Below are 26,937 nucleotides of genomic sequence, written 5' to 3'. Positions count from 1 at the left end.
AGATATAGTGCCCTCAGTATAGTGCTAGCCACAGTGCCCCTGTATCATTGCCAGATATAGTGCCCTCAGTATAGTGCCAGCCACAGTGCTCCTGTATCATTGCCAGATATAGTGCCCTCAGTATAGTGCCAGCCACAATGCCGCTGTATCATTGCCAGATATAGTGCCCTCAGTATAGTGCTAGCCACAGTGCCGCTGTATCATTGCCAGATATAGTGCCCTCAGTATAGTGCCAGCCACAGTGCTCCTGTATCATTGCCAGATATAGTGCCCTCAGTATAGTGCTAGCCACAGTGCCGCTGTATCATTGCCAGATATAGTGCCCTCAGTATAGTGCCAGCCACAGTGCCCCTGTATCATTGCCAGATATAGTGCCCTCAGTATAGTGCTAGCCACAGTGCCCCTGTATCATTGCCAGATATAGTGCCCTCAGTATAGTGCTAGCCACAGTGCCCCTGTATCATTGCCAGATATAGTGCCCTCAGTATAGTGCCAGCCACAGTGCCCCTGTATCATTCCCAGATATAGTGCCCTCAGTATAGTGCTAGCCACAGTGCCCCTGTATCATTGCCAGATATAGTGCCCTCAGTATAGTGCTAGCCACAGTGCCGCTGTATCATTGCCAGATATAGTGCCCTCAGTATAGTGCCAGCCACAGTGCCCCTGTATCATTGCCAGATATAGTGCCCTCAGTATAGTGCTAGCCACAGTGCCCCTGTATCATTGCCAGATATAGTGCCCTCAGTATAGTGCCAGCCACAGTGCCCCTGTATCATTGCCAGATATAGTGCCCTCAGTATAGTGCCAGCCACAGTGCCGCTGTATCATTGCCAGATATAGTCCCCTCAGTATAGTGATAGCCACAGTGCCCCTGTATCATTGCCAGATATAGTGCCCTCAGTATAGTGCCAGCCACAGTGCCCCTGTATCATTCCCAGATATAGTGCCCTCAGTATAGTGCTAGCCACAGTGCCCCTGTATCATTGCCAGATATAGTGCCCTCAGTATAGTGCTAGCCACAGTGCCCCTGTATCATTGCCAGATATAGTGCCCTCAGTATAGTGCCAGCCACAGTGCCCCTGTATCATTCCCAGATATAGTGCCCTCAGTATAGTGCTAGCCACAGTGCCCCTGTATCATTGCCAGATATAGTGCCCTCAGTATAGTGCTAGCCACAGTGCCCCTGTATCATTGCCAGATATAGTGCCCTCAGTATAGTGCCAGCCACAGTGCCCCTGTATCATTGCCAGATATAGTGCCCTCAGTATAGTGCTAGCCACAGTGCCGCTGTATCATTGCCAGATATAGTGCCCTCAGTATAGTGCCAGCCACAGTGCCCCTGTATCATTGCCAGATATAGTGCCCTCAGTATAGTGCTAGCCACAGTGCCCCTGTATCATTGCCAGATATAGTGCCCTCAGTATAGTGCCAGCCACAGTGCCGCTGTATCATTGCCAGATATAGTGCCCTCAGTATAGTGCCAGCCACAGTGCCCCTGTATCATTGCCAGATATAGTGCCCTCAGTATAGTGCTAGCCACAGTGCCGCTGTATCATTGCCAGATATAGTGCCCTCAGTATAGTGCCAGCCACAGTGCCCCTGTATCATTGCCAGATATAGTGCCCTCAGTATAGTGCCAGCCACAGTGCCCCTGTATCATTGCCAGATATAGTGCCCTCAGTATAGTGCCAGCCACAGTGCCGCTGTATCATTGCCAGATATAGTGCCCTCAGTATAGTGCTAGCCACAGTGCCCCTGTATCATTGCCAGATATAGTGCCCTCAGTATAGTGCTAGCCACAGTGCCGCTGTATCATTGCCAGATATAGTGCCCTCAGTATAGTGCCAGCCACAGTGCCCCTGTATCATTGCCAGATATAGTGCCCTCAGTATAGTGCCAGCCACAGTGCCCCTGTATCATTGCCAGATATAGTGCCCTCAGTATAGTGCCAGCCACAGTGCCGCTGTATCATTGCCAGATATAGTGCCCTCAGTATAGTGCCAGCCACAGTGCCGCTGTATCAGTGCCAGATATAGTGCCCTCAGTATAGTGCCAGCCACAGTGCCCCTATATCATTGCCAGATATAGTGCCCTCAGTATAGTGCTAGCCACAGTGCCCCTGTATCATTGCCAGATATAGTGCCCTCAGTATAGTGCTAGCCACAGTGCCCCTGTATCATTGCCAGATATAGTGCCCTCAGTATAGTGCTAGCCACAGTGCCCCTATATCATTGCCAGATATAGTGCCCTCAGTATAGTGCTAGCCACAGTGCCGCTGTATCATTGCCAGATATAGTGCCCTCAGTATAGTGCCAGCCACAGTGCCCCTGTATCATTGCCAGATATAGTGCCCTCAGTATAGTGCTAGCCACAGTGCCCCTGTATCATTGCCAGATATAGTGCCCTCAGTATAGTGCTAGCCACAGTGCCCCTGTATCATTGCCAGATATAGTGCCCTCAGTATAGTGCTAGCCACAATGCACCTGTATCATTGCCAGATATAGTGCCCTCAGTATAGTGCCAGCCACAGTGCCCCTGTATCATTGCCAGATATAGTGCCCTCAGTATAGTGCCAGCCACAGTGCCCCTGTATCATTGCCAGATATAGTGCCCTCAGTATAGTGCCAGCCACAGTGCCCCTGTATCATTGCCAGATATAGTGCCCTCAGTATAGTGCCAGCCACAGTGCCGCTGTATCATTGCCAGATATAGTCCCCTCAGTATAGTGCCAGCCACAGTGCCCCTGTATCATTGCCAGATATAGTGCCCTCAGTATAGTGCTAGCCACAGTGCCCCTGTATCATTGCCAGATATAGTGCCCTCAGTATAGTGCCAGCCACAGTGCCCCTGTATCATTGCCAGATATAGTGCCCTCAGTATAGTGCTAGCCACAGTGCCGCTGTATCATTGCCAGATATAGTGCCCTCAGTATAGTGCCAGCCACAGTGCCGCTGTATCAGTGCCAGATATAGTGCCCTCAGTATAGTGCCAGCCACAGTGCCCCTATATCATTGCCAGATATAGTGCCCTCAGTATAGTGCTAGCCACAGTGCCCCTGTATCATTGCCAGATATAGTGCCCTCAGTATAGTGCTAGCCACAGTGCCCCTATATCATTGCCAGATATAGTGCCCTCAGTATAGTGCTAGCCACAGTGCCCCTGTATCATTGCCAGATATAGTGCCCTCAGTATAGTGCTAGCCACAGTGCCCCTGTATCATTGCCAGATATAGTGCCCTCAGTATAGTGCCAGCCACAGTGCCGCTGTATCATTGCCAGATATAGTGCCCTCAGTATAGTGCTAGCCACAGTGCCCCTGTATCATTGCCAGATATAGTGCCCTCAGTATAGTGCTAGCCACAGTGCCGCTGTATCAGTGCCAGATATAGTGCCCTCAGTATAGTGCTAGCCACAGTGCCCCTGTATCATTGCCAGATATAGTGCCCTCAGTATAGTGCTAGCCACAGTGCCCCTGTATCATTGCCAGATATAGTGCCCTCAGTATAGTGCCAGCCACAGTGCCGCTGTATCAGTGCCAGATATAGTGCCCTCAGTATAGTGCCAGCCACAGTGCCGCTGTATCATTGCCAGATATAGTGCCCTCAGTATAGTGCTAGCCACAGTGCCCCTGTATCATTGCCAGATATAGTGTCCTCAGTATAGTGCTAGCCACAGTGCCCCTGTATCATTGCCAGATATAGTGCCCTCAGTATAGTGCCAGCCACAGTGCCCCTGTATCATTGCCAGATATAGTGCCCTCAGTATAGTGCCAGCCACAGTGCCCCTGTATCATTGCCAGATATAGTGCCCTCAGTATAGTGCCAGCCACAGTGCCCCTGTATCATTGCCAGATATAGTGCCCTCAGTATAGTGCCAGCCACAGTGCCGCTGTATCATTGCCAGATATAGTCCCCTCAGTATAGTGCCAGCCACAGTGCCCCTGTATCATTGCCAGATATAGTGCCCTCAGTATAGTGCTAGCCACAGTGCCCCTGTATCATTGCCAGATATAGTGCCCTCAGTATAGTGCCAGCCACAGTGCCCCTGTATCATTGCCAGATATAGTGCCCTCAGTATAGTGCTAGCCACAGTGCCGCTGTATCATTGCCAGATATAGTGCCCTCAGTATAGTGCCAGCCACAGTGCCGCTGTATCAGTGCCAGATATAGTGCCCTCAGTATAGTGCCAGCCACAGTGCCCCTATATCATTGCCAGATATAGTGCCCTCAGTATAGTGCTAGCCACAGTGCCCCTGTATCATTGCCAGATATAGTGCCCTCAGTATAGTGCTAGCCACAGTGCCCCTATATCATTGCCAGATATAGTGCCCTCAGTATAGTGCTAGCCACAGTGCCCCTGTATCATTGCCAGATATAGTGCCCTCAGTATAGTGCTAGCCACAGTGCCCCTGTATCATTGCCAGATATAGTGCCCTCAGTATAGTGCCAGCCACAGTGCCGCTGTATCATTGCCAGATATAGTGCCCTCAGTATAGTGCTAGCCACAGTGCCCCTGTATCATTGCCAGATATAGTGCCCTCAGTATAGTGCTAGCCACAGTGCCCCTATATCATTGCCAGATATAGTGCCCTCAGTATAGTGCTAGCCACAGTGCCGCTGTATCAGTGCCAGATATAGTGCCCTCAGTATAGTGCTAGCCACAGTGCCCCTGTATCATTGCCAGATATAGTGCCCTCAGTATAGTGCTAGCCACAGTGCCCCTGTATCATTGCCAGATATAGTGCCCTCAGTATAGTGCCAGCCACAGTGCCGCTGTATCAGTGCCAGATATAGTGCCCTCAGTATAGTGCCAGCCACAGTGCCGCTGTATCATTGCCAGATATAGTGCCCTCAGTATAGTGCTAGCCACAGTGCCCCTGTATCATTGCCAGATATAGTGTCCTCAGTATAGTGCTAGCCACAGTGCCCCTGTATCATTGCCAGATATAGTGCCCTCAGTATAGTGCCAGCCACAGTGCCCCTGTATCATTGCCAGATATAGTGCCCTCAGTATAGTGCCAGCCACAGTGCCGCTGTATCATTGCCAGATATAGTGCCCTCAGTATAGTGCCAGCCACAGTGCTCCTGTATCATTGCCAGATATAGTGCCCTCAGTATAGTGCTAGCCACAGTGCCGCTGTATCATTGCCAGATATAGTGCGCTCAGTATAGTGCCAGCCACAGTGCCCCTGTATCATTGCCAGATATAGTGCGCTCAGTATAGTGCCAGCCACAGTGCCCCTGTATCATTGCCAGATATAGTGCCCTCAGTATAGTGCTAGCCACAGTGCCCCTGTATCATTGCCAGATATAGTGCCCTCAGTATAGTGCTAGCCACAGTGCCCCTGTATCATTGCCAGATATAGTGCCCTCAGTATAGTGCCAGCCACAGTGCCCCTGTATCATTGCCAGATATAGTGCCCTCAGTATAGTGCCAGCCACAGTGCCCCTGTATCATTGCCAGATATAGTGCCCTCAGTATAGTGCTAGCCACAGTGCCCCTGTATCATTGCCAGATATAGTGCCCTCAGTATAGTGCCAGCCACAGTGCCCCTGTATCATTGCCAGATATAGTGCCCTCAGTATAGTGCTAGCCACAGTGCCGCTGTATCATTGCCAGATATAGTGCCCTCAGTATAGTGCCAGCCACAGTGCCGCTGTATCAGTGCCAGATATAGTGCCCTCAGTATAGTGCCAGCCACAGTGCCCCTATATCATTGCCAGATATAGTGCCCTCAGTATAGTGCTAGCCACAGTGCCCCTGTATCATTGCCAGATATAGTGCCCTCAGTATAGTGCTAGCCACAGTGCCGCTGTATCAGTGCCAGATATAGTGCCCTCAGTATAGTGCTAGCCACAGTGCCCCTGTATCATTGCCAGATATAGTGCCCTCAGTATAGTGCTAGCCACAGTGCCCCTGTATCATTGCCAGATATAGTGCCCTCAGTATAGTGCCAGCCACAGTGCCCCTGTATCATTGCCAGATATAGTGCCCTCAGTATAGTGCTAGCCACAGTGCCGCTGTATCATTGCCAGATATAGTGCCCTCAGTATAGTGCCAGCCACAGTGCCGCTGTATCAGTGCCAGATATAGTGCCCTCAGTATAGTGCCAGCCACAGTGCCCCTATATCATTGCCAGATATAGTGCCCTCAGTATAGTGCTAGCCACAGTGCCCCTGTATCATTGCCAGATATAGTGCCCTCAGTATAGTGCTAGCCACAGTGCCGCTGTATCAGTGCCAGATATAGTGCCCTCAGTATAGTGCTAGCCACAGTGCCCCTGTATCATTGCCAGATATAGTGCCCTCAGTATAGTGCTAGCCCCAGTGCCCCTGTATCATTGCCAGATATAGTGCCCTCAGTATAGTGCTAGCCACAGTGCCCCTGTATCATTGCCAGATATAGTGCCCTCAGTATAGTGCTAGCCACAGTGCCGCTGTATCAGTGCCAGATATAGTGCCCTCAGTATAGTGCTAGCCACAGTGCCCCTGTATCATTGCCAGATATAGTGCCCTCAGTATAGTGCTAGCCACAGTGCCCCTGTATCATTGCCAGATATAGTGCCCTCAGTATAGTGCCAGCCACAGTGCCGCTGTATCAGTGCCAGATATAGTGCCCTCAGTATAGTGCTAGCCACAGTGCCCCTGTATCATTGCCAGATATAGTGCCCTCAGTATAGTGCTAGCCACAGTGCCGCTGTATCAGTGCCAGATATAGTGCCCTCAGTATAGTGCTAGCCACAGTGCCCCTGTATCATTGCCAGATATAGTGCCCTCAGTATAGTGCCAGCCACAGTGCCGCTGTATCAGTGCCAGATATAGTGCCCTCAGTATAGTGCCAGCCACAGTGCCCCTGTATCATTGCCAGATATAGTGCCCTCAGTATAGTGCTAGCCACAGTGCCGCTGTATCATTGCCAGATATAGTGCCCTCAGTATAGTGCCAGCCACAGTGCCCCTGTATCAGTGCCAGATATAGTGCCCTCAGTATAGTGCCAGCCACAGTGCCCCTGTATCATTGCCAGATATAGTGCCCTCAGTATAGTGCCAGCCACAGTGCCCCTGTATCATTGCCAGATATAGTGCCCTCAGTATAGTGCCAGCCACAGTGCCCCTGTATCATTGCCAGATATAGTCCCCTCAGTATAGTGCCAGCCACAGTGCCGCTGTATCATTGCCAGATATAGTGCCCTCAGTATAGTGCCAGCCACAGTGCCGCTGTATCAGTGCCAGATATAGTGCCCTCAGTATAGTGCTAGCCACAATGCACCTGTATCATTGCCAGATATAGTGTCCTCAGTATAGTGCTAGCCACAGTGCCCCTGTATCATTGCCAGATATAGTGCCCTCAGTATAGTGCTAGCCACAGTGCCCCTGTATCATTTTCAGATATAGTGCCCTCAGTATAGTGCTAGCCACAGTGCCCCTGTATCATTGTCAGATATAGTGCCCTCAGTATAGTGCCAGCCACAGTGCCGCTGTATCAGTGCCAGATATAGTGCCCTCAGTATAGTGCTAGCCACAGTGCCCCTGTATCATTGCCAGATATAGTGCCCTCAGTATAGTGCCAGCCACAGTGCCCCTGTATCATTGCCAGATATAGTGCCCTCAGTATAGTGCCAGCCACAGTGCCCCTGTATCATTGTCAGATATAGTGCCCTCAGTATAGTGCCAGCCACAGTGCCCCTGTATCATTGCCAGATATAGTGCCCTCAGTATAGTGCTAGCCACAGTGCCCCTGTATCATTGCCAGATATAGTGCCCTCAGTATAGTGCTAGCCACAGTGCCCCTGTATCATTTTCAGATATAGTGCCCTCAGTATAGTGCTAGCCACAGTGCCCCTGTATCATTGTCAGATATAGTGCCCTCAGTATAGTGCTAGCCACAGTGCCCCTGTATCATTGCCAGATATAGTGCCCTCAGTATAGTGCTAGCCACAGTGCCCCTGTATCATTGCCAGATATAGTGCCCTCAGTATAGTGCTAGCCACAGTGCCCCTGTATCATTGTCAGATATAGTGCCCTCAGTATAGTGCTAGCCACAGTGCCCCTGTATCATTGTCAGATATAGTGCCCTCAGTATAGTGCTAACCACAGTGCCCCTATATCATTGCCAGATATAGTGCCCTCAGTATAGTGCCAGCCACAGTGCCCCTGTATCATTGCCAGATATAGTGCCCTCAGTATAGTGCCAGCCACAGTGCCCCTGTATCATTGCCAGATATAGTGCCCTCAGTATAGTGCCAGCCACAGTGCCGCTGTATCATTGCCAGATATAGTGCCCTCAGTATAGTGCTAGCCACAGTGCCCCTGTATCATTGCCAGATATAGTGCCCTCAGTATAGTGCCAGCCACAGTGCCCCTGTATCATTGCCAGATATAGTGCCCTCAGTATAGTGCCAGCCACAGTGCCCCTGTATCATTGCCAGATATAGTGCCCTCAGTATAGTGCCAGCCACAGTGCCCCTGTATCATTGCCAGATATTGTGCCCTCAGTATAGTGCCAGCCACAGTGCCGCTGTATCATTGCCAGATATAGTGCCCTCAGTATAGTGCCAGCCACAGTGCCCCTGTATCATTGCCAGATATAGTGCCCTCAGTATAGTGCCAGCCACAGTGCCCCTGTATCATTGCCAGATATAGTGCCCTCAGTATAGTGCCAGCCACAGTGCCCCTGTATCATTGCCAGATATAGTGCCCTCAGTATAGTGCCAGCCACAGTGCCGCTGTATCAGTGCCAGATATAGTGCCCTCAGTATAGTGCCAGCCACAGTGCCCCTGTATCATTGCCAGATATAGTGCCCTCAGTATAGTGCCAGCCACAGTGCCCCTGTATCATTGCCAGATATAGTGCCCTCAGTATAGTGCCAGCCACAGTGCCCCTGTATCATTGCCAGATATAGTGCCCTCAGTATAGTGCTAGCCACAGTGCCCCTGCATCATTGCCAGATATAGTGCCCTCAGTATAGTGCCAGCCACAGTGCCCCTGTATCATTGCCAGATATAGTGCCCTCAGTATAGTGCCAGCCACAGTGCCCCTGTATCATTGCCAGATATAGTGCCCTCAGTATAGTGCCAGCCACAGTGCCGCTGTATCATTGCCAGATATAGTGCCCGCAGTATAGTGCTAGCCACAGTGCCGCTGTATCATTGCCAGATATAGTGCCCTCAGTATAGTGCCAGCCACACTGCCGCTGTATCATTGCCAGATATAGTGCCCTCAGTATAGTGCCAGCCACAGTGCCCCTGTATCATTGCCAGATATAGTGCCCTCAGTATAGTGCCAGCCACAATGCCCCTGTATCATTGCCAGATATAGTGCCCTCAGTATAGTGCCAGCCACAGTGCCGCTGTATCATTTCCAGATATAGTGCCCTCAGTATAGTGCTAGCCACAGTGCCGCTGTATCATTGCCAGATATAGTGCCCTCAGTATAGTGCCAGCCACAGTGCCGCTGTATCATTGCCAGATATAGTGCCCTCAGTATAGTGCCAGCCACAGTGCCCCTGTATCATTGCCAGATATAGTGCCCTCAGTATAGTGCTAGCCACAGTGCACCTGTATCATTGCCAGATATAGCGCCCTCAGTATAGTACTAGCCACAGTGCCCATGTGTCAGTGCCCGCTATAGTGCCCTCAGTATAGTGCCAGCCACAGTGCCCCTGTATCAGTGCCCGCTATAGTGCCCTCAATATAGTTCCGGAAACAGTGCCCCTGTATCAGTGCCCGCTATAGTGCCCTCAGTATAGTACCAGCCACAGTGCCCCTGTATCATTGCCAGATATAGTGCCCTCAGTATAGTACCAGCCACAGTGCCCCTGTATCATTGCCAGATATAGTGCCCTCAATACAGTGCCAGCCACAGTGCCCATGTATCAGTCCCTGCTATAGTGTCCTCAGTATAGTGCTAGCCACAGTGCCCCTGTATCAGTGCCCGCTATAGTGCCCTCAATATAGTGCCAGAAACAATGCCCCTGTATCAGTGTCCACTATAGTGCCCTCAATATAATACCAGTCACAGTGCCCCTGTATCAGTGCCCGTTATAGTGCCCTCAATACAGTGCTAGTCACAGTGCCCCTGTATCAGTGCCCGCTATAGTGCCAGGTTTAGTCTCCTCTGTATGGTGCCAGCCACAGTGCCCCTGTATCAATGTCTGCTATAGTGCCCTCAGTATAGTGCCAGCCACAGTGCCCCTGTGTCAGTGTCCGCTATAGTGCCCTCAGTATAGTGCCAGCCACAGTGCCCCTGTGTCAGTGTCCGCTATAGTGCCCTTAGTATAGTGCCAGCCACAGTGCCCCTGTATCATTGTCTGCTATAGTGCCCTCAGTATAGTGCCAGGTTTCGTCCCCTCAGTATAGTGCCAGCCACAGTGCCCCTTTATCAGTGCCCTCTATAGTGCCCTCAGTATAGTGCCAGGTTTAGTCTCCTCTGTATGGTGCCAGCCACAGTGCCCCTTTATCAGTGCCCGCTATAGTGCCCTCAGTATAGTGCCAGGTTTCGTCCCCTCAGTATAGTGCCAGCCACAGTGCCCCTTTATCAGTGCCCGCTATAGTGCCCTCAGTATAGTGCCAGGTTTAGTCTCCTCTGTATGGTGCCAGCCACAGTGCCTCTGTGTCACTTCTTCCTTGGAGGCAATATCCTAAATTGCAGGAAGACCCCTCTATTGTGTAACAATATTGGCCCCCCTCATCTCTCTTTGCAGAATTAATCCAGGGGCTTTATAGCCCCATAACTCATTTTGGTGGTCAGTGTAAGAGCCTCTTCTCGACCTTGTTTTTCCATGTGTCACGTCCCACGGTATTCGCTGCCCCCATAAACCGAAAATTACCCTTCGCCTCTTGCAGTCATGCACTTGAAGACTTGTTAGTGCTCTTTGTACCTCGCGCTGTCGACAATCATAACGTGCAGTAATTCCGATGTTAACGAGCTCGGCGCCACTAATGGGCATGAGGTCATCTGCTTGTTTGTGAGTCAGCGGCCGGCGCGCTCTCCACAGCTTTGTATTCTTATTGAGCATGAAGACTTTGGGTTCGGGCGCCGTGTCCCATCTGCGCTGCTCTCTGACACATGATTAATCTGGAATCAAGCAATTAAATAAAAGCCGAGGAGCTTCTGAGCGGTGGAGGGGAGAGCCGAGACTCATAGCCATCGCACAGGGACTTCTTGTCAGGAGGAACCCATTGTTGTGTTATGATCGGTTACATCTATCCTGTGCCCAAATGTGTGGTACGTGCAATTACCGCCGTCCATTCATGGATTTTGTAGATCATTACAGAGCAGGAGTGATACAATTTTGGAACAGGGGGGACAAATTCACTACATGGTGTGAAACGAGCTGACCCTTTGTGGATGTTATCGAGGGACTCCTGTCCTTGTGGTCCGGAACGTCCATGCCTTACACAGTTGGCCATTGGTGTAACTTTCCAAATGTGCAGCTGCGTGTTGAAGTAGACGTCAAGAGACTGTTCCTTGGTCGCGGCGCTCGCTTGCTGTAGGCAGAACGTCAACGCCGCGGCCCCTTAAAAAAACACCCAACAAAGGAGCAGAGAGCAGAGGGTCTTGATGACTTATCCAATGCTGTAAAGGTCCAGGCTATGAATCAGTTGTCCAAAATAATAAGATAATCTGTCCTCCTCCTCCGAGACCCTGAGAGACCCCCTTAGAGGTCTCCCCCAACAGTGCAACCTTGTCCAACTTTTTGGACAACCAATTTAAGATTCAAGGACCCTGTAGAGCATTTGTACCCTATGGATTTTCGAGACAGGCGTAGGCATTTTCCATAAACTCCGTTGGAAACATAGTTACATACAGTGCCTACAAGTAGTATTCAACCCCCTGCAGATTTAGCAGGTTTACACATTCGGAATTAACTTGGCATTGTGACATTTGGACTGTAGATCAGCCTGGAAGTGTGAAATGCAGCAAAAAAGAATGTGATTTCTTTTTTTTTTTTTTTTAAATTGTGAAAAGTTTATTCAGAGGGTCATTTATTATTCGACCCCTCAAACCACCAGAATTCTGTTTGGTTCCCCTAAAGTATTAAGAAGTATTTCAGGCACAAAGAACAATGAGCTTCACATGTTTGGATTAATTATCTCTTTTTCCAGCCTTTTCTGACTAATTAAGACCCTCCCCAAACTTGTGAACAGCACTCATACTTGGTCAACATGGGAAAGACAAAGAAGCATTCCAAGGCCATCAGAGACAAGATCGTGGAGGGTCACAAGGCTGGCAAGGGGTACAAAACCCTTTCCAAGGAGTTGGGCCTACCTGTCTCCACTGTTGGGAGCATCATCCGGAAGTGGAAGGCTTATGGAACTACTGTTAGCCTTCCACGGCCTGGACAGCCTTTGAAAGTTTCCTCCCGTGCCGAGGCCAGGCTTGTCCGAAGAGTCAAGGCTAACCCAAGGACAACAAGGAAGGAGCTCCGGGAAGATCTCATGGCAGTGAGGACATTGGTTTCAGTCAATACCATAAGTAACGAACTCCACCGCAATGGTCTCCGTTCCAGACGAGCCCGTAAGGTACCTTTACTTTCAAAGCGTCATGTCAAGGCTCGTCTACAGTTTGCTCATGATCACTTGGAGGACTCTGAGACAGACTGGTTCAAGGTTCTCTGGTCTGATGAGACCAAGATCGAGATCTTTGGTGCCAACCACACACGTGATGTTTGGAGACTGGATGGCACTGCATACGACCCCAAGAATACCATCCCTACAGTCAAGCATGGTGGTGGCAGCATCATGCTGTGGGGCTGTTTCTCAGCCAAGGGGCCTGGCCATCTGGTCCGCATCCATGGGAAGATGGATAGCACGGGCTACCTGGAGATTTTGGCCAAGAACCTCCGCTCCTCCATCAAGGATCTTAAGATGGGTCGTCATTTCATCTTCCAACAAGACAACGACCCAAAGCAAACAGCCAAGAAAACCAAGGCCTGGTTCAAGAGGGAAAAAATCAAGGTGTTGCAGTGGCCTAGTCAGTCTCCTGACCTTAACCCAATTGAAAACTTGTGGAAGGAGCTCAAGATTAAAGTCCACATGAGACACCCAAAGAACCTAGATAACTTGGAGAAGATCTGCATGGAGGAGTGGGCCAAGATAACTCCAGAGACCTGTGCCGGCCGGATCAGGTCTTATAAAAGACGATTATTAGCTGTAATTGCAAACAAGGGTTATTCCACAAAATATTAAACCTAGGGGTTGAATAATAATTGACCCACACTTTTATGTTGAAAATTTATTAAAATTTAACTGAGCAACATAACTTGTTGGTTTGTAAGATTTATGCATCTGTTAATAAATCCTGCTCTTGTTTGAAGTTTGCAGGCTCTAACTTATTTGCATCTTATCAAACCTGCTAAATCTGCAGGGGGTTGAATACTACTTGTAGGCACTGTAGGTTGAAAGAAGACCTAGATCCATCTATTTCACCGTTCCTCCACCAATTATATACCGTTCTTTTCTTTTTATAAGATGCACCCCAAATTTAAAGAAAAATAAAAGGGGGGGACCTTTGGGGTCCATTTTCTATTTAGGTGGTGTCTTACCGGATGGGGGCAGCAGCAATGGTAGAGTGAGAAGGCAGGGGCGGCCGTGGAATAGGGCAGTGCAGCAGGTGTCCCAGATCCTTGCTGCGGGCGCTGTGAGGCAGAAGGAGCATCCTGAAACTGTTGGTGGTGCGGGCTTCAAAGAAATGGCGTCCAGAGTCAGCGCGTGCGCATATGAATCTCTCGACTCAATGATGAGCTAAGATCTCAAGATCTCATCTGTGTACTCGCCACTTCCGGGTGCCATTTTCCTTAAGTCCGCTGCAGGGAGATCATTGGGCAGGATGCGACACGTGCGCAGATGAGATCTAGAGCAGAGAGCCCTTTCTGCGCATGCGCCGACTCGGAGTGCCATTATTTGAAACCCGCATCGCCAATATTTTCAGAATGGCGGTCCCTGCCTCACACCACACCGCCTGCAGCATCTCTGTGACCCCTCTCCACCTCCCCCAGTAAGCTATATTCGGATTATAAGACGCAGCCCTCATTTTCATCCGAAATTTTTGTGAGGAAAACTACGTCTTGTAATCCGAAAAATACGGTATTTCGTCACTAAATCATTTGTAGCCAACAATGTTGTGTAGTGAGGAAATCCTCCAGCCTTGATATAAAAGCTGTTCTAGTGTCTGCCATTACTACCTCTTGTGGTCGGCATTCCACAGTCTGACTGCTCTAACTGTAAAGAACCCTTTACTATTTAGCTGCCGGGATCGCTTTTCTTACACTCGCAGTGAGTGCCCCCTGGTCCTTAGTATTGTCTTACGGTCGTATGAACATAGCCTTCCAGTGATGGACGTCACGGGTCTTCCCACTGATTGATTGCAGCGGTCAAATGCCTTTCAAGTAGAAAAGACAGTCTGTAGCTCTGCCTTTCAGCTCAAAAGGAACGTAGCGACTGATTTGCAATGTTCAGAATGAGAAATAGCCTTTAATGCTATTATTTTTTATTTTATTTACAATATTTATCACTTACCATAATTGTGTAATTTCTCATTTGCTGTAAATGCCGCTGTTCTCCTGAACCTGGTGATATTTTTCTTTGGTTCCTGCGCCTTTCCGTTCCTGAGATACGGCCTTTTCTTCCCTATGTCTTGTTAGCCAAGTGAGCGTGTCCCTCAGCTGTTCCTTTCACCACGCCCAGTTGGCACAGTTCTAGAGGTATATTCAAGGAGAAGGGGACGATATCTCAGCAACGGAGAGGCGTAAAAACAAAAGAAAAACAACGCCGGATTCGAGAGAACAGCGGCAATTACATCAGGTAAACAAATTTGGTATTTATAACAAGTCGCAATTCCCTTTTAAATATTTTTGTATTAGTGATTTGCAAATTCTGAGGTTTTATGGGTCTAAAAGTTGTGCCCAAAAATGAAGTGTCCGCCTCCTTTATACTGTCGTATTTTTCTAGTTATTTGTTTCATGTCTTTGTCATTTCGCTCTCTGATTAGTTGAAGAACTTTATATTCTCCGGTAATCTTCTTGTATATGTATGAAATGATCTGCAGGGGTATAACTTTCCAGAAAAGAGCATGGGCCCTGATCATTAGCTAATCCCTTAAACCAAAAACACTCCTTTCATTTGCTTTATTTAGGCTGCGCTTATTTGAGGATTGCTCCTCGGTTCGCTGGTTGCCGTATTTGGCATCGTTATTACTTCTTGTTGGTTTTATGGTCTTTTTTTTCTGTGATTTCTAGCAATGTTTTTGCAATTTTGACTAAATGTACAATAAACAAAAGTTTATTAAATCTGAAATCCTTTCTTGGTGGAGGTCCAGTCTGCAGAAAAATTACGGTACGTCTTGAAGACATTTCATTGATTTTCCTTTTTTTTTTATTTTTTTTTTAAAAAAAAAAGATTCACTTTATATAAAACTAGCTGTAGTACCTGGGCATTTTCCCCATCTGTCTCTTTCTTCGTCTGTCTGTCTCTTTCCCTGTCTCTATCGCTTTCCCTGTCTCTTTCCTTGTCTCTGTCTTTCTCTCTGTTTTTGTCTCTTTCCCTCTCTCTTTCCTTGTCTCTGTCTTTTTCTCTGTTTTTGTCTCTTTCCCTGTCTCTTTCCCTGTCTCTTTCCCTGTCTCTTTCCCTGTCTCTTTCCCTGTCTCTTTCCCTGTCTCTTTCCCTGTCTCTTTCCCTGTCTCTTTCCCTGTCTCTTTCCCTGTCTCTTTCCCTGTCTCTTTCCCTGTCTCTTTCCCTGTCTCTCTCTCTATTTGTCTCTTTCCCTGTCTCTTTCCCTGTCTCTCTCTCTATTTGTCTCTTTCCCTGTCTCTTTCCCTGTCTGCCTGTCTTTTACTCTGCCTGTCTTTTACTCTGCCTGTCTTTTACTCTGCCTGTCTTTTACTCTGCCTGTCTTTTACTCTGCCTGTCTTTTACTCTGCCTGTCTTTTACTCTGCCTGTCTTTTACTCTGCCTGTCTTTTACTCTGCCTGTCTTTTACTCTGCCTGTGTCTCTGTCTCTGTCTATCCGTCTCCCCACCGACATCTTATTACCTCACACATAAGTTTCTTATACTAACAATTTATTTTGTTCTTATAGCAACCACTCACATCTGCTATTAATAACCTGTAGGTCGCAGCTCCATTGACTTTAATAAAGGTTGTTTTTTTGGAGAGTAACTGTAAAGCGCAGGGTTACATTTTCCGGTTAAAACATAGTCAATGATGTTCCCTGAGTCACATGAGGCGTCTGGGCAAAAATGTCGTGATTGTAAATGCGACGGTGCGAATTTCTTTAGCAGACATACATACATACATACATACATACATACACACACACACACTCACACTCATACACATACATACATACATACATACATACATACATACATACACACACACACATACACTCTTATATATTAGATGGATACTGGAGGACGAAAGGGGTGAAACGTAACGCATGGAACACCAGTAAAATATAGATAATACCACTAGAAGGAGTGTATTTGGGGATGCTAAAACAAGGGAGAAGACTGAATATTCTCTGGTGGAAATACGCGCCATCATGAAAGGTTGTTGAGAATCAGTTCTTTTTTTAAATCAGATCTTTTTTTATTAAATCATTCGGGATCAATACAGAGAGTATTTCACTTTTCATATAACTGATAACAATAAACAGATAAACACACGTGATTTATAAATCAGGTTCTTTCTCTGCATATATGTAAATATAATAATAGAGTTCTCAAATGATAATTATATTATATAACTTGAGCCTACAAACCTCGTGGCTCTACAAATAAACAAAACTTAAATTATGCAATAATGCCTCAGACTAACAGAACACCTCCTCCATCAGCCGTGTCGCTCCACATCATATTGCTATACTCTCCTGCTCCTCCCTCTCCGTGCAGACATCCATGAAACCGGTCCAGTCCTCTCTCACCTCTTCATTCAAAGTCCATTTCGCCACAGAAAAAACTAGTTTTAATTCCCTTCCTCACACATGCCATCACTGCAGGCACAACAGTAACCGGTCCAGCATTGCATCCCGAACCAGTGCACTAGAGGGGAGGCCCGGCAACTCCATCCATGGCCGCCAAATGTTGTAAAACTTTTTCAATCTTTTTCTTTTTAAATAAACTCCCCTTTCCAATCTTATGACGTTATTTAATTTGTTTTTGAGCTCTGGTAATGTTGGTGGTAGAGGGTCTAACCAGTGATATGCAAGTAGCTTTCTTGCTTGGTACAAGATACGTGCTATTCCCAGGGCTGTTGGAGAATCCGGATCCACTTCTCCTTCCCATAGGCTCAACAGGCACAGGCGGGGCGACGGTTGTATTGTGATATGATATATTTGACCTATAAGTCCCAGGGTTTGGTTCCAGAAATCACCAATGTGTCCACACTCCCACATAACATGCATCAAATGGGCATCATCCTGTCCACACCTAACACACTGTGTGTTTGGTCTGAGTCCCATCTTAAATAGTAGACTGGGAGTTTTATATACCCTGTGGATGAGATATATTTGAGACAGCTTTTGGCACTCCGATACCGCCAGTTTAGGAACTTGTTCCAATATATCAGACCACTGGCCTTCCGTCAGGGGACCGACGTCTCGTTCCCATTTGCTTTTAACAAGCAATGGATGTGTTTCCAGATGGGCAGGTAGTAATTTTTTATATAGTTCCGAAATAAGACCCTTAGAGGACTCAGATGTAAGCAGCCTATGTAATGTTTGATTATGTGTCACTGTGACCGGGTTTGTCCTCCCCTGTCTTTCCAGTGCGTGTCTCAGCTGCAAATACTGATAAAAAAAGACATGCGGAAGGTGAAACTCCGTTCTCAATTGTTCAAAGCTTTTAAGAGTATTATTTTGTAGTACTTGTGACACTAAATGGATCCCTTTATCCTCCCATCCTCTGAACCCTACTAATTTTTTAATTTCTGGCAAGTCGGGGTTCTGCCACAGTGGCCAGAGCTCTGTAGGTCCGCTTATCCCCAAAAGAGACTTACCCCTGTCCCACACCCGGAATATCATAGCCAGTGTGGGATATCGTGCCCCATTTATCTGTCTTTGTCCCACATCCAACCGGCAACCTGGGTACTTCCATACTGATCCCTCTCTCACTATATCACCACTGGTATCATACCCTCCTTCTTTGCCCCAACCCCTCAGATGTTGCATCTGGGAGGCTATATAGTATATATATGGGTTTGGTACCGCCAGTCCTCCCTCCTCCTTTCCCCGCTGTAGCACTTCCAGTCGAATCCTAGCTTGCTTTTTCTTCCAAATAAGTTCCCGGAATATTGTAAAAAAATTGTTTAAAAGAACAGAGAGTCCTCAGTGGTTGATACCTTTTAATGGCTAACTGAAAAGATGGTAATAATTGCAAGCTTTCGAGACTACTCAGGTCTCTTCATCAGGCATGGTATAACACAAAATCTGAAGAGTCACGTATTTATACACAACAGGACTTAGAATAGTGCAGTAAAAAAAAAAAAAAAAAAAAAAAGGAACAAGTTATATGAAACAGAACTATCTCTATGGCAGGGGGACAAGCTGTTCTAGCCATAAATACTGCTGCAGTTCAGTGTGAAAGTTTTATTGTCCTTTGATAAGGGTCTGGTAAAAAAAAAACCCAGCAGCAACCATCGTCCCTGGGTGGGCTTGAACCACCAACCTTTCGGTTAACAGCCGAACGCGCTAACCGATTGCGCCACAGAGACATCGGAATATTGTATTAATTTTTACAAAAAATTCCCTACATATCCACACTGGAGAATTATGCATAAGGTATAGTAATTGTGGCATCATTACCATTTTAATTAAATTGGATCTGCCGACATTTGATAGCGGCAAACGGCACCAGGTATGCACTTTTGCTCTGAATCGCTGTAACAGGGGTTCCAGATTTAGGGCCTGGAAATCCTTCGGGATTGGGCTGACAATTACTCCCAGATATTTAAACTCCCGGACCACAGGAACTGGAATCTGTAAGTCCGAAAAGTCCCCCGGAAGGGGGTCCAACGGCATTAAAGCCGACTTGGACCAGTTGATTAGTAGACCAGACCTCTGTCCAAATTCCCGAATGATATTCATTGCCGGCAAAATCGAGGAACGTACCCTGTCTAAATATAAGAGTAGATCGTCTGCGTATAATGATATCTTTTGTTCCACGGCTCCACACCGAAATCCCTCTACCTCCCTGGATTTCCGTATTGCCACTGCCAACGGCTCCACTGCAGTTGCGAATAGCAAGGGTGAAAGCGGGCACCCCTGTCTAGTACCTCTTCCAAGAGGAAAAGACTCGGAGACCCTGCCATTAACCCTAACCTTTGCCACCGGTGAGTCATATAGCAGTTTTACCCAATTTATGAATCTATGTCCAAAGCCCATTTTCCGAAGTACAGCCCACATATATTCCCATTCAAGGCTATCGAACGCCTTAGCGGCGTCTAATGACAAAATTGCCCTTTCCCCCGGTACCTCAGAACTATGTTGAATTCCCAAATATAATTTCCTGAGATTCATAGATGTGGCTCTGCATGGAATGAAGCCCGTCTGATCACTCTGCACTATAGATGAGATGACTCGGGACATCCTATTGGCGAGCACCTTGGCCAGCAATTTAATGTCTGTTTGTAGGAGAGAGATTGGGCGATACGAATCCGGGATCTCTGGATCTTTTCCAGGTTTTAATATTAAGACTATTAATGCTTCCCTCATAGAGGGTGGGAGGACCCTCTGCCTTTCAGCCTCTTCAAATACCTTAAGTAGTTTGGGTAGCAGTAAGGGTGCATACGCTTTATAAAACTCTCCAGGCAGGCCATCCGTTCCCGGAGCTTTTTCATTTTGTGTCTGGCCGAGCGCTTCCTCCAGTTCTTCCAATGAGATGTCCCGGTCCAGCAATTCCCTGTTTACATCACTCAGTGTAGGAGGAGAGAGAGCATCCAAATACTGCTCAATCTCAGTCCCCGTGAGGTCACAGTCTGATGTGTATAGCCGCATATAATAGCTCTTTATTTCTCTTATTATATCCTCGCTTTCTGTTACAAAGTCACCTGATTCCGTCTTTAACCTATTTATATAAGAAGATCCTTCCTGTGCTCTAATGACTGTGGCCAGTAGGTGCCCCACGCCCTCCCCTGCCATAAAATAATTTTGTTTAAGGAAATAGCGTTTATTTTCTGCCACCGACATGAGATTTTCTTTGAGTGACATCTGTGCCTTCTCTAGAGTGTTTTTAGTTTCTACTGTCGGGTTGAGCACCACCGCAGCCTCCGCATCAGATACCTCCTGAATCAGACTCTGGGTGTAACATTTGGTTTGATTTTTGCGTATGCATATTTCTCTAATATATATGCCCCTTACCACAGCTTTCATAGAGTCCCAAACTATGTGTGGCGGTGCAGAGCACTCATTAACATGGAAGTATTCCAGAATGTTATCATATAAAGATCCCCCAATAAGCTGGATCCAGAAGGGATTAAGTTTCCAGATAGGCCTGGGCAGAGCGAGGGGGTTTCCCCATGCAAGCGTAACATGTAATGGTGAGTGATCAGATACACTTCTAGGTAGGTAGGCCACCTTTTGTGTATATGAGGCCATAAGTGCGTTTCCAATAGCCAGGTCTATCCGTGACATGGTGTGGTGGGAGCTAGAGTAACAGGAGAATTGTTTGGTTGTGGGGTGTTGGGCACGCCAAAGATCTACAAAACCCAGCTCCGTTAGCATTCTAGCAAATGAAGTCGGGGCGGCGTTCTCCGATATGTTTCCCGAGTGTAATTTATCTAGATAGGGATGTAAGTAATTATTAAAATCCCCTATCAAAAGCGTCGGCACAGATGGAAGGGAATCTAAAATAGACAATATCCTTTTTACCGGTTCGACTGAATATGGTGGAGGGATATATATCGCAACCAGAATAAATTGTATACCATACAGCGTGCAAAGCAAACATACAAATCTGCCCCCCGGGTCAATCACTGATTTGGTACATGAGAACGGGATGGATTGGTGCACCAACACACTCACACCCCGTGCATGGGTGTGGAATGATATTCATGCGCGATCCATCCCTTCCTCAGCCAATGAACATTATCCCTGACCATGTGGGTCTCGGAGAGACATAAAATAGCCGGTAAAAGTTTCTGTAGGTGAGTAAATATAGCACATCTTTTGTTCGCATCTCCGAGCCCTCTAACATTCCACGCTACAATATTTAAAGATGTCGCCATAAGCGTAGACTAAGATATGATCCGGACAGATACTTCATACCTGGAGGAGAGAGGCGTTCTCCACCGATTCTCAAAAACATTAGGTTGAGCGACACGACTGAGGCACACCACACTTCCCAAACAGATTGCATTATACAACAATAAACAAGAAAAACAAGGAGAGAGATAGGGCTCCGCACACCAGTGCGCAGTGCCCCTGCCCTCAAAATCAAGTGTATCTTACACATTTCTCCCAAATAGAGAGAATCAGGGCTAAAAATACGCCCCAAGTCCATGCAGGGAGGGGGGTCCACAACTCGCTAGTGCAGCGTGTGTCCACAATGAACCGGCCGTCTCCCAACCTGGATCCTAGATGAATTTAACTGTAATGAGCTCACCAGCATAGCGTCCCAAACAAAAACAACGCCTGGCGGCAGAAAGGGAAATCTCAGGTATTCTTCCTCCTCAGGGATCTCTCATTGATATCCAGCCAAGACAATGCCGCCCCAGCCGTATCAAAAAAATGAGTCTCTCCGTTCGCAGCAATCCGCAGCTTAGCAGGGTACATCATGGAGTATGGCACTTGCAGGTTGCGCAGTCGTTTTTTTATCTCAATAAATTGCACTCTTTTACGTTGCACTTCCATGGAGAAATCAGGAAATATTGATATCTTCCTCCCATCAATTGCAAGTTCTTTGATATCTCTGGCTCTGCGCAGGATAGTGTTCTATCTTTATAGTGCAGTAGTTTAATCAGAATAGGACGTGGGGGTGCTCCCGGCTGTGGGGCACGTGCAGGGACCCTGTGCGCCCTTTCAATGGTGAAAAAAGAGGATAGTATGTCTTTTCCCATGGTGTCTTTAAGCCATTTTTCAAAGAAATTCAGTGGGTCATTGTCCTCCATCCTCTCTGGGACCCCCACCAGTCGCAAATTACTTCTGCGGGAGCGATTTTCTAAATCATCCACTTTGTTTAGCAGTGTGGAGATATTTTGCGTGGCCTTTCCCAGCTCTCGTGACATTGGGGGCAATTTATCCTCTGTTGTACTCACTCTTTCCTCCAGCTCCCCCATTCTGACAGTCACCCCTTGCAGCTCACGTTTAATACAGGCCATATCTGAGGTGACAGTTCCCATCTGGCTGCTTAGAGTGGCCAATGTGGTATTGCAAGAGTTAATTGCTGCCAGAATGTCTCTCAGTATGGCCTCAGTGAAAACAGGTGTTGTTTGCTCCACATCTCCCCCTCCTCCCTCTGCCAGCACAGGCCTGTGTGTCTGCATACCTTGTGCTGCTGAACATGCAGGGCCCAGGGTACTCACAGTCTCACTGTCGGGTATGTTTTCTCCCTGCTCCAGGGCCCGTTCAGCGCTGCCATCGGGTGCCTCGTTGCAGGTAGGCTCTGTGCCAGGGGCCACTCTGGCAAACCGCTCCAACCTGCTTGCTACTCCCACTGCTCCAGCTTGGGATGGTGTGGATGCCGGCGGCGCCATATTGGATTCTTCAGAGGCACGCTCCTGCGCGTCTCTGTCCCTTTTATTGCTACTGCGGGTCGGCATATCCTGGCTGTGCTCGCTTCCCTGGGTGTTATAAGTTGTGTTTCAGCCCTCCAGGGTCGGTAGTGCCTGTCAGCAAGGCCGGTGTGCAGGATAATTCAGGATCCAGGCAGGAGATCACCCACGCTGCTTCCTCTCTACATGAGGTCCAGGCCACACCCCCGAGAATCAGTTCTTGACATATAGGGACCTGTACCTTCAACAAACTTTGCATAAATCAATAGTCCAGGTGAATATGAGAAACATTGTAATATATCTTATCAGAGATATATAGCTAACACAAAGATTTGTTTCTGAGTTACACAGGCAGGTTTCGGCATTGACCGCTGTGTGCTCTTTAATGGTCAAGCTAGCAAGAGTTAACCTATTCTTGCCAGCTGGTTATCTCTGGGATCACATGGTGGAAAACCTATCACATTTACTCCCCACCTTTTTAAGATGGTGGAACCTGACTTGCCATGCCGACTATAGTTTATTGCTGTGTTGGTCTATGTGCTGTTGTGTCCCAGTCCTGCTGGTGATTATTTTGTGTGGTGCTTGAAGTTGTGGAATTCTCTCATCGTCTTGTTGTTTCCTCCCTGCTCTTATTTTCCTTTTTACCTCTTATTGTCTTATACCTCTGTGTGAACGTGCTGTGAGATAGAGTTTTGGTTTCCCATAGTTGTCTATGTCTGTTGGTTTTATCACACTACTGTCCCAGCCCTCCTCTGGGGTAGGGGAGGAGAGGGTATAAGATTAGGGCTGGTCATGTGCAGGCTCAGGAAGGCGGCTCAGACATCCTCACCATCAGACGTAACTCTGGGATTAGGGATAACTATGGTCCCCCTAGCCTGAGGGCCAAACTAGGAGCCCCTGTACCCTGCTCTCCACCTTCACCGTGAGGTCGGGGTCACACGGGGATTACTGCGATCCCCTCGCATGACACTCTGCTCACGCTGGCAGTACAGCAGAGCCAAGTGTCATGCGCGTGTCCTTGCGACTGAGGTCCGATCGTGCGAGCGGACCTCAGCTGCGGGGGACAGGCCGGCTCTGAGGAGGGGCGGGCCTGTGCTGCGGAGGGGAGAGAAGGATTTATCGCCCTCTCTCCTCCGTAGCCGGCTATTGCCATTCTCGCCCTGCACTTACGGTAAACCGGTGTACCGCGAGTGCAGTGCGATTTTTCTCTTGCCCCATAGACTTGAATGGGTGCGAGAGAAACAAGGATCGCATTGCACCCGCAGCATGCTGCGATTGTTTTCTCAGTCCGATTTAGGGCTGAGAAAATAATCGCTCATGTGTGCTGACACATAGGTTAATATTGGTCCAAGTGGAATGCAAATTTTTTATCGCACTCCACTCGCACTGATTTTCATGCCGTGTCTCTTAGGCCTAACAGTGTTGCTACTACATTGCCATGAAATACAAGTAAATGGGGTCACATTGTAACCTCGCGGGTGCTGGTAGGTTTGGATTTAGGGTGCAGGGTCAGGAAGGTGGCTCAGACATCCTCACCTTCAGAGGTAACTCTGAGATAAGGGATAGGTATGGTCCACCTTGTCTGAGGGCCAGACTAGGTGCCACGGTACCCTGCTGTTCCTGATCATCGTTACAATCTGCTTCTTTCTCCACTTACAAGTCACTTCTCTTCTTACCTCCTGATCTCATCATCCACACTGAAAAAAAAAATAGCCTAACTTTGTATTGACTAAGCAGACTGTCAAACCATTGCGGAGTCTGGTTACACAACCTGTTGTACTCTATGGAGAGGGGACAGGATTTGAGTGAGGAGCAGAGTGAGAAAATAACCAGAGGCAGAGACAGATTGGGCTGAGCTTTCTAACAAGTCTTTTATCTCAACCCTAGAACTGCATTCACATATACACAGCTCAACACTGCTGTGCAATGTCCTCCATGCTGCTGCTTCTGTCTGTGTGATAAAAAAAGGATGAAGGCCAGGCGTCCCTATCCATGTGCTAGGTGGTATATAGAAGACATCATAGCAAGAAGTCTGCACCCACCAGCTCAGAGTCAACTGCAAGTTTAGAAATAGAGTATAATAGTGGAAAATGGAGGTTACACTTCATATAATGGCCAGAAAATGTGTTTTTCCTCAGCTACACACAGGACAGCATATTCTGAAAAGTTACAAAAAAGTACAGTTATTCTTTATTTAGTCCTATATAGCGAGTGGCTGGTCTTGTATTGCGCTTTACGACTTGAAGGTTCCTCCTCGGTCCCTGAGTCATAACAGGTGGGTTTGATTGCTGGGAGTGGTCCATTGATTATCTGCTGGAGGTATCTGCGTGAAAAGCTCGGCAACCTCCAACCATCCCATTGAGAATGGTCATACCTCATATTTGATCCAGCAGCCTCCTGCTGTGGTCCGTTTCTCTCTCCATTCAGCCAATGTCCAGTTTGGTCACTGTCCTAGTTCTGAACCCTTTGTCTCTGTGTCGACGCTTTGTGTGTTCATTGCCTTTCTGCCAACAAGTGTTTCCAGTGCTGTAATTCAGGCTGCCCTTTCACCAGGTGGCTGTAACTATTTAAGGCTTCCCCAGGCTGGTGATATTCTTGAACTGGACCCTGTTCAGAACTTAGCCTGTTTGTTTTCCGTTTCTTCTGGAAGATTATAACTTTTGGTTTACTTTATTTTACTCTGCACCTTCCCCCGATTTCGTAAGGAGGTACGTGGAAACCTCAATGGCCGCTTAGGAAGCGAAGGGCTGAGTGGTCATCGGAGTCATCCAGTTAGACAGGTGTTGTGAATGTCAGTTATGCTTTGGCTGCTGGGAGGCTCCCTCTTGTAGCCAGGAATGGTTTGGACATAGACCAGGTGTGTTGAGCTATGGGCATTTCCATTGCTAACTCTCTGCCTATTTAAATCCTGGTCTGATAGCAGGCTATGCCGGATGTCAGTTGTTCTTTGTTCACCAGCCTGCTTCATTTTGTTCCACACCACATCTACCCCAGATGAGTGCTTTGCTCTTTATTTGTTGTTTGGTTCTTTTACTCTTATCTGAGTTTGTCATTTGCTGTGGTTGTTTTCAGTTTATTTGCATGCAGGGATTTTCCTCTCGGTTGCTTAGCTGGGAAACTCCCTGCAGCTATGTTTGGAGTATTGCTCCTATAAGTCCATGTGTTTGTGGCTTTTTGAATTTGTAATGATTCTTGTTTTCTGTTCATTGGTATGACAAGAGCGCCTGGTATAGGACGGAGTGCAGATCGTGCGATCTGAGGGCCTTTTTGTACTATCAGGAATTTGGAATTTTGCAGGGTTTTTCTTTGGCCACCATCAGCCCCTTTCCTGTCCTTTCCTATTTTAGTCAGCGGGGGCCTCACCTTTTGCTAATCCTATCATCTATCTGTGTTTTGTGTTTTCCTATATCACCGCAGTCTTTGAATGTGGGGGGCTTGCTATTCTTTATCTATTTTCTGAGGCAGAGAGTTATTCATCTTTCCTTTCTTTAGGATAGTTAGTTCTCCGGCTGGGTTTGCGGTGCATAGGATGATAGTTCACCCCTCGGCTACTTCTAGTGTTGATGGTTAGTAAGGGGATGGCGGCCAGATTAGTTGCCAATGCTCTTGTCACCTTTTACCAATGATTTGTGGTGGTCTTCCATGGTTCCGGATCATAACAGACAGGGGCAACACGGGGACTAATGTGATCCTCACATGACACTCGGCTCGCGCTGGCAGCACAGCGGGAGCCTAGTGTCATGCGAGTGTCCCTGCAACTGAGGTCCGATCATGCGATTGGACCTCAGCTGCGGGGGATGGAGCGGCGGGACAGCACTAAGGAGGGGCGGGCTGGCGCTGCGCAGGGGAGGGCCGACGCTGAGGAGGGGAGGGAGGGATTTAGGGGGGAGGGATCCCTCTCTCCTCTGTAGCTGGCTATTGACATTCTCGCCATGCACTGGTGTACTGCGAGTGCAGTGCGAACTTTCTCGCCCCATAGACTTGAATGGGTGCGAGAGAAAGAGTCTTCTGCGATTGTTTTCTCGGTCCAACTGGGGCTGAGAAAATAATCGCTCATGGGTGCTGACACAGGCTAATATTGGTCCAAGTGGAATGCGATGTTTTATCACATTCCACTCGCTCCGATTTTCATGCCGTGTGTCTTAGGCCTTAAGCGGGGTTTACACGCCACGATATCGTTAATGAATTATCGTCGGGGTCACGTCGTTAGTGATGCACATCCGGCTTCATTAA

The 26,937-nt window shown here is 47.8% G+C and overlaps 1 protein-coding gene across 1 annotated transcript in view; it reads left to right on the top strand.

The window, feature by feature from the left end:
- Positions 1 to 26,937, top strand: part of LYPLAL1 (lysophospholipase like 1) — a 101,188-nt gene that overhangs the window by 35,202 nt on the left and 39,049 nt on the right. The gene's annotated exons all lie outside the window — the stretch shown is intronic.

This window comes from Anomaloglossus baeobatrachus, chromosome 3 (genome assembly GCF_048569485.1).
Source record: "Anomaloglossus baeobatrachus isolate aAnoBae1 chromosome 3, aAnoBae1.hap1, whole genome shotgun sequence".
Taxonomy (NCBI): domain Eukaryota; kingdom Metazoa; phylum Chordata; class Amphibia; order Anura; family Aromobatidae; genus Anomaloglossus; species Anomaloglossus baeobatrachus.
This window is presented reverse-complemented; position numbering and strand designations above follow the sequence as displayed.